This window comes from Protopterus annectens, chromosome 16.part0, assembly GCF_019279795.1.
Source record: "Protopterus annectens isolate FY-2018-M chromosome 16.part0, PAN1.0, whole genome shotgun sequence".
Taxonomy (NCBI): Eukaryota; Metazoa; Chordata; order Ceratodontiformes; family Protopteridae; genus Protopterus; species Protopterus annectens.
This window is the reverse complement of record NC_056750.1, coordinates 749,510,475-749,522,959: the sequence shown is the minus strand read 5'-3', so window position 1 is coordinate 749,522,959 and position 12,485 is coordinate 749,510,475. Positions and strand designations below refer to the sequence as shown.

The window sequence follows — 12,485 nt, the reverse complement described above, 5'->3', positions numbered from 1 at the left end:
GGTGAGGTGAGCATCCGTGGGTCTCACTGTGGAGTCACCTATGACCATTACATTTGGTTTTGATGTGTTTTGCCTTAAGACCTTATTTGTTGAGACATTGTTGTGTTGTGTGTGTTATGTGTAGCGGTTGCTTTTTGCATTGCAGTGTGTGCAGCTGGTTTCTGTTTGGGAGATCTTTGACCTTTTGATAAGCTTCTAGTGAGTGTTTATGTATAGTGTCCTTATTTTGTGTGGGAGGTAAAGTGTGTGTGCTGACAAACCTGTTTGATGTCTGGTTAGTCATTATGTGAGAGTATTGCCTCCAATTCCATAGCATAGTTACAGCTCTCACATACAGTATTTGTTTGTTTTAGGAGTAAATGGTTGTCAGTATACATCAGACAATTACTACATTGCCTCAGTATGCCCACGTCAGTCAGGCTGGCTGGAGAGATGATAGGAAACTGCCTTTCATTATAACAGTTTTTTTACTGTATGCAGTATTAGGGAAGGGGTGGGCTAGTTTGACCAGACTTTGCACAAATACTACCAGAGGGACTTATTCCTCTGAAGACTATGGATGATAAGTGTGGCAATGCTGTTCAGTATGCAACTGAATTGCTCCTAGTGCAGCAGGGAAGCTTGGGAGGGTTCCACTAGTAGTTGTCTAGGGAAAAACTAAGTTTCAACGCTTTTACATCTATACAGGGTACCACTAACCCCTGCTGCACAACGTGCAAATGTGAAACTTAAATATAAGCCAAAATAAATACTTTTAAGATTAGCTACCAATAGGAAAGCACACAATGAGCCTTCCTCCAGTAGTCCCCAACTCAGATGAGGCTAGATCTACACACTTCTAACACAAGGGTGTAGGGAATCCCTCCTAATGTAAGATGGCTGGTTTAGTGCTCAAGTATAATAATAGCAGTCTAGATTCAGCAGATCTGAATCTAGTCAATGCTATCTAGGGCAACAGAACAGATAATTCAAATGCAGACATCATGCACCCACAAAAAAAAGCAAAACTAAAGCAGTAATTTGATAAAATACAGTTAAAAAAGTGCAGTAGAATCTCAAAATATACTTTTTTTTGTTTGTTTTTTCTGCCATGGATGCTTTGGATATTAACAGAAACACTCTGGACCTCTGGCTAAAGACGCTAAATGTAGAGCAGCTCCAAATAACTGAGCACAAGCTCACACAAATGCAAGGCTTAAAACAAGCCAAAGTAAACACTTTAAAACTTATTTACCAATAAGAAAGCAGACAATGAGCCTTCCTCCAGTAATCCCCAACTTAAATGAGGCTAGATGCACACTTCTCCCACAAGGATGCAAGGAAGCCCTTCTAATATGAGATGGCTGGTTTAGTGCTCAAGTGTAACAATAATAGTCTAGATTCAGCAGATCTGAATCTAGTCTGTGCTGTCTAGGGCAGCAGAACAGATATTTCAAGTGCAGAAATAATGCAGGCACAGACAGTAGAAAAGCAAAAATAAGGCAGCAATTTGATGAAATATGGTTTGAAAAGTGAGGTAGAATCTTAAAATATACTTATTTTTTTGTTTTTCATCTATAGATGTTTTGGATATCAGCAGAAACACTCTTGACCTCTGGCTAAAGATGTCAGATGTAGAGCACCTCCGATTAACTGAACCTAATAGGTTTATAGATTAGTACAAGGTTAACTGCCCATGTGGGCTATTTTAAGCCTTGCCAATTACCCCATGTAAGAATCAAACCCTGCACCTTGTGTCTATAAGGTAAACAGCTTAACATTTATGCCAACCTCCCAACCCAAAAATGTACCCCACAATCAGGACTGTCTCAAGTCATTGTAGAATGTACACTACATAGTTAATAACCTGTTTTAAACATTTGAGTATCAAGGGTGTAGTAATACCCAGCTGAAATAAAAATGTATGACACAGAAAACTGACTGAGGAGAGAGGTAAGAAGTGATAAAATAAAAGTTTGGCAGCACTCTATTCAGAAGTGAATTGATGAAATGAAGGGATTTGGTAGATTTCAAAAGATTTGTCATAACAGAACTTGCAATATTCAACTCCCACTTTTCAGTTTTTTTTAATTTCAATTATATTAAATTATAGATTGCCAAATAAGCACTTGCAGTTGCATGACATGATAAAGAAGTTTTATCTAAATTATGCCTAAGGCTTTCATGTTTCTTAATTTTTATAATTCCATCCCTTCCCTCACTGTTTTCAGTAACTCTTCAGAATTCTTTGGTTGGCTATTCTCAACAATTCCTGACTAGGTTTTTCTTCCTTGTTTGCTTCTGAAGCACATGCTTTCCTTTCTTTTTGCTAATATTTTAAAACTGAAAAGAGAGGCTTGACACTTTATGGAGTGATATAGTGCACACCATTCACTGTTGTTACCCAGGTTATCATTTTCACAGTCGTGGGTGGTGAGAGCTTATCCTGCTACTCATTTGTTCCTGAGCACTCGGAAGTAAATTCATCTAAATCTCACTAATCTATGATAGAAATATTTTACAATATGAAACATTTAATTTGTATGACCAGGATTGGAGTACCATAAAACTTTGGAAGCATTTCTCATAAATGAATTGTAGTGCTTCTTATAACATTTGTTGTCTTTGGAATTAACCTTCAATCCTGTATTCCCATAAATAATGCATTTCAAATTCACTCAGGAACATACTTACATCAGCAGCTTCATTTGCAACCTCATTCAGGGTCTCAAATTTAAGCAGGAAGAACTGTACAATTTGCATGTTATGCTTAACTGGTACTGAGGTATCAAACTATAATAGAGCTATCTGTAAAGTCAAGTTACAGAGCTGGAGTTCATATTTCATGTTCTTCTACAAACAGCAATGGGGCAAATTATCAGAACAATGTGTTAATGGTGCATAGTGTAACAGCATTAGTGATTGCTGAGTTTAATCTTCAGAACCTGTACTATAATTTTCTTCCTTCCTTCCACCTCCCAAACACATAGTACTTCAGCTGACTGGCCTCTCTAAACAACTCCTCTGCTCTGTTATGGAGGTTTTCAGTCTCTGCATTAAAATGGCACTTATTTTATTTCAATCAAATCAGTCTGCAGCAAGCCAGTTGACTGACTAGCAAAATTCTTGAGTCATTCAGCTTAGCCGAACATCTTACAAAAACGCAGGTACTTGCAAAACTTTAACCATGTATTTATTTTACTGCTTGTGACTCCAAAGTGAAATGTGCTTGTCTTAGAAGAGCTCAGGAGAGTTAGGCGACCAGCCTCTGCTCCTTTGTTCATACCAACTAGCCGACAGAACTACGAATGTCAAGTTCATTTTTGCTGCTGCATTTGTATACTTTGACTGTATTTGTACCAACTGCTGCTTTTATCTAATTTAAGTAAAATATCTGTTCTTCTGTACTGCCTTTTATACTGTTGCTTATTTAATTTAAGGAAAAAAGTATTTCTGCTTTTGTATTCTGTGTTCCGTTGCAGTTCTGTTGGCCGTAGTATAGATTGGATTCAGACCATCTGAATCCAGTTCTGTTTGGTATTGAGCACTAAAAATCAGGACATCTTTTTTTGGAGAAACCTCCCTGTACCCTCATGGCAGAAGTACAGTAGGACTGTATAATTAAATGTTTACAGGTTCAGGGCTTAGTTTGACCTTTTTCATTGGTTAAGGGCTTAATTTGAGCTTTTTCATTGGTCCAGGGCTCAGTTTGAGCTTTTTCATTGGTTCAGGGCTTGATCTGAGTTTTTTCATTTGTTTGCTTGTATTAGCTGCTTTGCTCTATGCTAAGTTCAGCTTTTGCTACTTCATGTGTTGCACTTTCAATGTACTTCGTACCAACTGCTACTTTGGTTTAATTTAAGTAAAATCTGTTCTGCTGTGCTGCTTTTTACACTGTGGCTTATTTAATTTAAGGGGAAAAAAAGTATTTCTGCTTTTTTATTTTGTGTTCCATTGAACATCTGCTGGCCATAGTATAGATTGGATTTAGACTGGCTGAGTCCAGTTCTGTTTGGGATTGATCACTAAAAATCAGGACATCTTTTCTTGGAGAAATCCCCTTGTACCCTTGTGGCAGGAGAAGTACGGTAGAACTATATAATTGAAAGTTTACTGGTTTAGGGCTTAGTTTGACATTTTTCTCATTGGTTCAGGCTCCGTTTGAGCTTTTTCATTGTTTCAGGGCTCAGTTTTCGCTTTTTGATTGCTTTCCTTGCATTAGTTGCTTTGCTCTGCTCTAAGTTCATTTTTGCTACTGCACTTTTGCTCGTTAACTGTACTTCATACCATCTGCTGCTTTAATTTAGATAAAAGATATGTTCTGCTGTGTTGCTTTTTGCACTGTTGCTAATTTAATTTAAGAATAAAAAGTTGTTGTCTCTTTCGGCTTTTCCCGGGTAGGGGTCGCCACAGCGGAACTCCGGTCCGCTAATGATTGGCAGCTGATTTTTACGTGCCAAGTTGCCAGCCCTGACACACAACCATCAACGAAGGTACGCCCATTCACGCATGTCTCCACGCAGAAGATGCTCTAGCTGTGTTCCATTGCACTTCTGTTGACTGTAGTATAGAGTGGATTCAGACAAGATGAGTGCAGTTCTGTTTGGGATTGAGCACTAAAAATCAGGACATCTTTTCTTGGAGAACCCCCATACCCTTGTGGCAGGAGAAGTACAGTAAGACTATCTAATTAAAGGTTTACTGACTCAGGGCATAGTTTGAACTTTTTAATTGGTTCAGGGGTTAGTTTGAGCTTTTTCATTGGCTTCCTGGCATTAGCTGCTTTGCTGTACACAAAGTTCATTTTTGCTGCTGCATTTATTGCACTCTGACTGTACTTGTACCAACTGATGCTTTTATTTAATTTAAGTAAAATCTGTTCTGCTGTGCTGTTTTTTACACTGTTGCTTATTTAATTTAAGGAAAAAAGTATTTCTGTTTTTTTTATTTTGTGTTCCATTGTACTTCTATTGGCTGTGGTATACACTGGATTCAGAACGGCTGAGTCCAGTTCCGTTTGGGACTGAGCACTAGACATCAGGACATTTTTTCTTGGAGAAATCCCCCTGTATCCTCTTGGCAGAAGACGTACGGTAGGACTATCTAATTAAAGGTTTACTGGTTCAGGGCTTAGTTTGAGCTTTTTCATTGGTTCAGAGCTCTGTTTGAGCTTTTTCATTGGTTTCCTTGCATTTACTGTTTTGCTGTTGTTTGTGCACCATCGTGTAGGGGGTACAGTTGGCGGTTATAGACAGAAAATTCTTGCTTGTTAAATTTCCCTTAGCACAGTGTTAGTGCTCTTTTGGAGGTTTCTAGTGGTTCTGGTCCGCTGTCAGATGGAACACTAGGCACAGCCTCTGAGGTACCATCACAAGTCCCACCCACTAGCCTGTTCTTATTTAGACCTCTTCTCCTGTCCACCTACCATACCTGGTCCTTCCTGTCCTCTTCCTGTTATAATCACATTGATTTACCTCGCATTATGAACAGACAGTTTCTGACAGTTTCTCCAGCCAGCTTGGTCGACATGGGCATCCAGAGGTAATGTAGCAATTGCCTCATGTACACTGACAAACCTCTTATTCTAGTTCACACAAATTCAGTATGGGAGAGATGCATCTATATTAAGAGCCTAGAATCTATGCACTCCCGCACACCAGTCAGTACATCTGACACTGAGCAGGTTGTCAGCACGCATACCTCACCTCCTTCACCACCCAAACCAACACACATACCTACATTTGCAGAGGTCTTCATCAGAAACCTACCTAAACATCATAGACTGCCCAAACACAAGCATGCTTCACATAATACATCCTCTGTGAAGCACAGTACACATAATAGCTCACCTACCAGTGTCTCACCAGATAAGCCCATAAGGCAAAATACAAAACCAAACATCTTAATCATAGGCAACTCCATTGTGAGTCAGTCAGATAACACAACTCATGAGGATGGATACAGAAAAGGTCACGGTCAGCTGTCTGTCAGGTGCCAGAATCCACCACATCACACACGCATTCAAGTTTCTCAACACTAGGTACTGTTACAACTCAATCATAGTCCATGTTGGTGTGAATGACTTGAGACGTACCTCAATGGACTATATAAAAAGAGACATAATTGAGCTCTCTGATTATGTGTCCCAGGCAGGTATGTCCTTAGCCTTAAGCAGCATTTTTCCTTTACCTAGGATGATGCCTCATTACAAACAAAAAAATATTGATTTTAATAATTGGCTTAGTTGCTGTTAACACTCTAAGGGGATCTGCTACCTGTTAACCTGGGATGACATAATTGACAGGCCTTGATGCTTTGCCAGAGATGGTTTTCATCTGTCACCTCTGAGATTTTGCTTCCTGGCTAAGGCTCTTGCCACCCTCATTATGCCTTTTATAGGTAGCATCACAAGAACAAAACGCCCAATAAAGTAAGACCATCTAAAAACAAGCTCAAGGTTATGCTGCTCAGTGTTAGGAGTCCTAATCTGAAACTGTATTCACTGGAAGTGAATACTCTGGAAGATGCTTGACATCTGTGCAATCACGGAAACTTGGTTTAAGACTGCAGAAAGCACCCTAGCCTTACTGGGTTACAATTCTTTCCACACGTTCAGACCTTAAACTGAAGGTGTGAGAACTAAGGGAGGTGGTGTATCAATATTCATAAAAGACAAATACACCTCAAGACTGGTTAAACAGATCAACTGCCATGAATTACTCCAGGTGCAGTTAACTATTGGTAAGAATACTCTTCAAATCATTGCCAGCTGTAGGACTCCCCTCCATGAACCAGGACACCCATTTAGCCTCCCTGGATCTACATGAGTTGATCAAGATACATCCAAACACCCTGGTTTGGGGTAACTTTAATTACACTTCCACTGACTGGGTTAATTATGCATGTACTAACACTCTCACCCAATGTTTCTTGGACTTTATTAATTGCATTGCCCTAGACCAGCTGGTTAACACCCCCACAGGGGGCTCAAACATTCTGCATCTCTTGCTCACCAACATGGGGGAATGTTGTACCACCCCAAGTTTGTTGCCCTCCCTGGTGAGGTCTGACCACAAATCAGTCTTGTTGGAGGTAACAATAACTCCAACCCCCCACCCCACCCCCAACAGCAACTAGACTGAAAAACTTTGCAAAGGCAAATAATGACCTCTTACGTGATGACATAAACAGCTTCATACCCCCTCCCCCCACTGATGGAGAATTTATCCATGCTGGGATATACACTACTGCTTTATACAAGCATGTATATAATTGTATTAACTCTGCCATACCTGATAGGACGAAAGCAAGATCCTCAAGGGAAAACAAACCCGCCTGGTGCACATCAGCCATAAACAGGCTGTACAGTAAGAGGAAGAAATTGCTATCTAAGAGTAGGAGGTTATGGTTTCAAACCTGGAAGCACTCCCTCCTCAACTTAATTAGGCAAATAAGACAGCTTGTAAAGTCCTCTAAAGCTACTTATGAATCCAAATTAACATCCCTAGCAAAGGAAAACCATAAGGCATTTTTTAGCTACAGACGAAACCTCAAAGGAAAAACTCAGATTTGTGCAGAACTTGTAGTTGATGGTAGTACATACAGAGCCGGCGGATATAGCCAACCTGCTGGCTGATAGGTTTAATGCAAACTTCACTCCCCTGTCCACACCACATATAACACAGTGCATCCCTACCACCTGTCCCCCACCTACTATCTCCAAGGGACAAGTCTTAAACGCCCTCTCTAAGGTTAACAACACGGCCTCAATGGGAGCAGACAACATCCGAGGCTGCATTCTCAATGGATCAAAACAGGAATTAGCAACACTGCTGGGTGCCTTGTTCAACCACAGCCTTAGCACGGGTTTTGTCCCTACTGAATGGAGAACAGCTACCATTATCCCTTTGCATAAAGGCGGTGTATCCACAGACCCTGGGAACTATAGACCCATAAGCCTATCCACCCTTATCTGAAAGACCATGGAGCATATCATCATGGACCTTATCAACAAAGATATATGTACTCTACAAACACTTGACCCTACCCAGTTTGGCTTTGTCAAAAGGAGATTGTGCCTGTTAAAGTTGGTGGACTTCTTAGAGATAGTCACCAAAGCCTTTGAGGAATGTAAAACTGTGCATACAGCTTACCTGGACTTAGCCAAGGCCTTTGACACCATCCCCTCTCAGGCATTATTGATAAACTCACCCAGATGGGTATCAACCCATATATTGTCAGGTGTGTTGCAAACTGACTCACCAATAGAACTCATACAGTCAGAATAGTAGACTCTATCTCTTCCAGCAGACCAGTAACCAGTGTTGTACCACAGGGGTCTGTTCTGGGGCCCCTACTGTTCGGAATATATTTCTCCAAAATACAGGCGAAAACTAAAGGTCTGTGGAAGTTTGACAATAACTGCAAACTAGGAGTGGTCATTCAGTCCCCTAACAATGTCAGTGTCCTGCAAGAAGGACTTAAACAGACTAATGATTGGAGGCAAAGTCATGGACTCACACTCAATACAAAAAACTGCATTATCATCCCTTTCAGCAAGGGTGATGTTCCTGCAAACTACTTTATATATAGCAATACCTTAAGCATTCAATCAATGGTGAAAGGCCCAGGAATGCAGGTTGATAGCAACATTACCTTTGATCACCATTTCTCCACAGTAGTAAGAAGGGCATTCTGTATTGCTCATGTCATAAGTAAGGGCATTGCCTCTAGACAAAAGGGGGTTATAACCCCCCTGTACTCTTCCCTCATCAGGCCTATAATAGAGTATAATGCTTCCTTTGGTATGTACCTCTCTAAGCACCTGCAGCAATTGGAGAGACCGGAAAGTTTTCTTATAAAGAAAATTGATGGTCTCCAGCACTTGTCATATGTGGACAGACTGAAATCACTGTCTCTTTTCTTTGTGTCATACAGACTGCTCAGAGGTGACCTGTGCCTTGCATGTAAGGCAATATCCGACCCTGCCTTAATGGAAATGCTACACATTCACAAGTCAAACAGTACACGTGTCACACACTCAAGGGACCTTAACCTGGTATGTGACATCAGTAGAACTTGCTGGAGGGATAGATTTATCTTGCAGATGGTTACCTCATCTCTGGAACAGACTTCCAATCCAAGTTAAACAGAGCCCGTCTTTGACCATATTTATGCGTAATTTGGACGATTGGATGGGAAACCGTAAATTCGCCCTGGGAGTTCCACCTGTGTCTCTCTTAGATATGGTTAGTAGGTGATGATTTAGTGTCTTCCCATAGCAGACACTCTTGGGAGCAAGGGTTAACCTGGCAAGGCTTTTAAGGGCCCTAGGGCCATTAGCCTAGTAACCTCCTGTGATCCTATGATCCTATGGAACAGTGCCTCAGAAATTGGTGTTTCAGGTTAGGACAACTGAATTTGGCATGGTTGGATTCCTGCAGGGAAGGATGATCAAAAAACACAGGAAAGTAATACAAGGTGGGAATTTTTGGACAGCTCGGTAATAATAATAATAATAATAATAATAATAATAATAATAATAATAACGATGTGTGTGAGGAGTAAAAGTAAAGGAAGTGTTTTATATACTTTGTATAGTCTTTCACTGTTTGGGTCAGCTATACATATTGGAGAGTAGGGTTTTTTTTTTTTTTTTTTTTTTTTTACTAAACTCAGAAATGGACCACAAACTAAATAAATACAAAATGGTACGGAATGTGGGGAAACAGACCACAGCTAAAACACGTAACTAGTAGAGTGATAAAACATTTTATTTAAAAATAAGCGCTTTCATATTATATTATAAGACTTCATCAGACAACATAAAAAGAACAAACTCCAATATTTAAACCTGACAGAGTCACCTGATTTCTTCCACCAAAAAATTCTTAAATCTTTTTAAAGGTACATGCCACCACATTACACATATTCACATATATTACTATTATAACAATAAGAAAAAGAAAAATGTTCACATAAAAAAACCTATGTATATCTATTGAAATACATATAAAATATTTAAGCACAATAATATATACGAAATAAATAGAAAAATAATAAAAACCTATCTATTGTAAGCTTTCAATTTCAATAAGGGAGCAATAGAAATACAGCCATTAATACCTGGAAAATTGCCAGCATTCAAATGGAGCTGCCAAGCCAGCTCCTTCTTTTCAAGTATTAGACCCAAAGGTCCACCTCGAACATCAAGGATGACTTCTTCTACAATACAAAATTCAAACATGTGACCTGCATTTAATTTAATGTGTTTTGCAAGGGCATTTGTTTAGTTCACTTTTCTAATGTGAAGGAAACGCTCACACATTCTCTCTTTTAATGTCCTTTTCATCTTACCAGCGTAAAAACACAAACATGACAGCTTAACGTGGATTAGGAGGGTTAAGCTTCATTATTTGAAGACGTACATAGTTTTATGTGTTTATTTTAAGTTAGGTTATAGTGGTTGTCTGGAGGTGTGTTTTTTTTTTCTTTTAAGGAGATGACAAGAAACAACCATATAAAATATTAATCTGCCAAACATTACTGGGTGCATGTAAAACAAAAGCTTGGAATAGACCCTTAAAAAACGCTGTATATATAGTATAGGTGGGAATAATAAATAACTTCTTAACATAATGACTACAGTATTTATATTATTATGGAATTTTAATGACCTCATAGCTACAGACAGAAAGCAGAGAGTACAGAATTATGTTAAGAAATGCAGAGTGCAAATAGCAATGCTGCTGGAGAGACACTTGGAAAGAAATGAGCTTATGAATTTTGATAAAGAAAGGATTTTAGGAGGGATATTCAGCAGAGTATCAGGGACAAAGAAAAAGCGGAATACTTATACTAATTGCTGGAGGAGCACCAATAGTGACAGAAGAGGGGAAAAATAAACATACTGGCAGATTTGTGGTAGTAAGTGGCTACTGGCAAGGGAGGAGGATTATGTTGGCATGTATGGAGATTAAAAAAATTTGGGAGGAATAATGATCTTTTAGCAGGAAATATTGGTGGGGACTGGAATTTGATTTGCAACAGTAAGAATATATCTGGGGGCTTAGAAGGGAAAATATAACAAAAGTGGGTACATTTCTAAACAGACTTCTGAAAATATTTGGTATGGAAGAGAAGATGTAAATTCAGTAGTAGAAATACTGAGACAATTTGCATATTATTCTCCAAGGTACAATAAGTGGACTAGATGACATAAATTATATTTGAAAGGAACATGTGCATTTAATTGAAAATGGAAATCAAAGTCTAAACCAACTGTATTTGAAGTACTGAATATTGTAACAGAAATAAAAGAATTGGAAGTAGGATCTTTCAAAAAGGGTAGGAGCAAACTGCATAAAAATGGAAATTGTGGGAACAGTACATGCAGAATAATATTTTGGAGGATGAATGATGTTTAAGGGAAGGCAAGAACTAATAAATTTATGTAATATTGACTTTATTATAAATATACAAAAGAATATATGTGATGTATAATGGTTACAATTGGGAATATGCTAATATAGTTTGTTTTCTTTTATATAAATGTTTGCTTGCCTATGTCTAAAGTGATAATTCAGTAAAGGTGTTAAAAAATAAAGTTTTCAACTGATAATCAACTATGATCTCTCCCATGTTGGCTGTGTCTTGGAGTACCAGTCTAAAGTTTTGATTGTCATTTCTCAAGGTTAATGAAAACTACATCACCACTATCTAAACAATTAATTTGACTCCAGTTTCTCATATAATTAGACTTGTCAAATTCTGCTACTCTTGTGCTCACTTAAACTGAGTATTTCTTGTTATTGAGAATATAAGAAAGCACAGTGGCTGTATAATAAGTTACACAATGCGTGTTATTATGAAATCCAGCATGGTTTAAGTAAACGCAACCAGTAGTTTAACTCATTCCCTCCAGGAGAGCTCTTTTGAGTGTGTACCTTTAACTCCCAGTGGGCGTGGCTTCAGCGTTTAAAAAATGAAGTTATCACCTTACATTTTTAACAAATACCCATTGACAGAGGTCATTTATCAATACAATTGTGTTTGCCATCATGTATGCTTCAAGATAAAATTTTCTGATACCATGTATGTAACATGGCTTTGGAATTATTAATGCAAATATGAACAGGCAATATTTGATGCCTAGACGCACAGTAGGCGGTAACTGCAGAAACACTTGGAGACGTCACTCGGCTGTAATGAGTTAAGGTGGTGCTTTTGAATAGCACAGGTTCTACAGTAAATGTAAACTTTATGGACTAATGTCAGAGTATTGCTTTGCCTAGAGAAAATGGAACTGACTGACATAAAATTGTTTTCCTACTGGAGTGGAAAAATTTAGAACTTACCATTTATTTTTATGCATTCTGCTTGTGTATGCATAGAGGTAAAAGTCCACCTAAGCATCAGCAAACTCTGCTCTTTGTTCCTGCTTATTCATGTTGTTTCAGTTTATTCATAATGCATTCTATCCATAAACACCATCCTCCACCCAGGTA

General features: G+C 38.7%; 1 protein-coding gene across 1 annotated transcript in view; it reads left to right on the top strand.

Moving 5' to 3' along the window:
• The window catches only part of PAPPA (pappalysin 1), a 3,990,201-nt gene that overhangs the window by 2,931,320 nt on the left and 1,046,396 nt on the right, over nt 1-12,485 (top strand). The window lies entirely within an intron of this gene.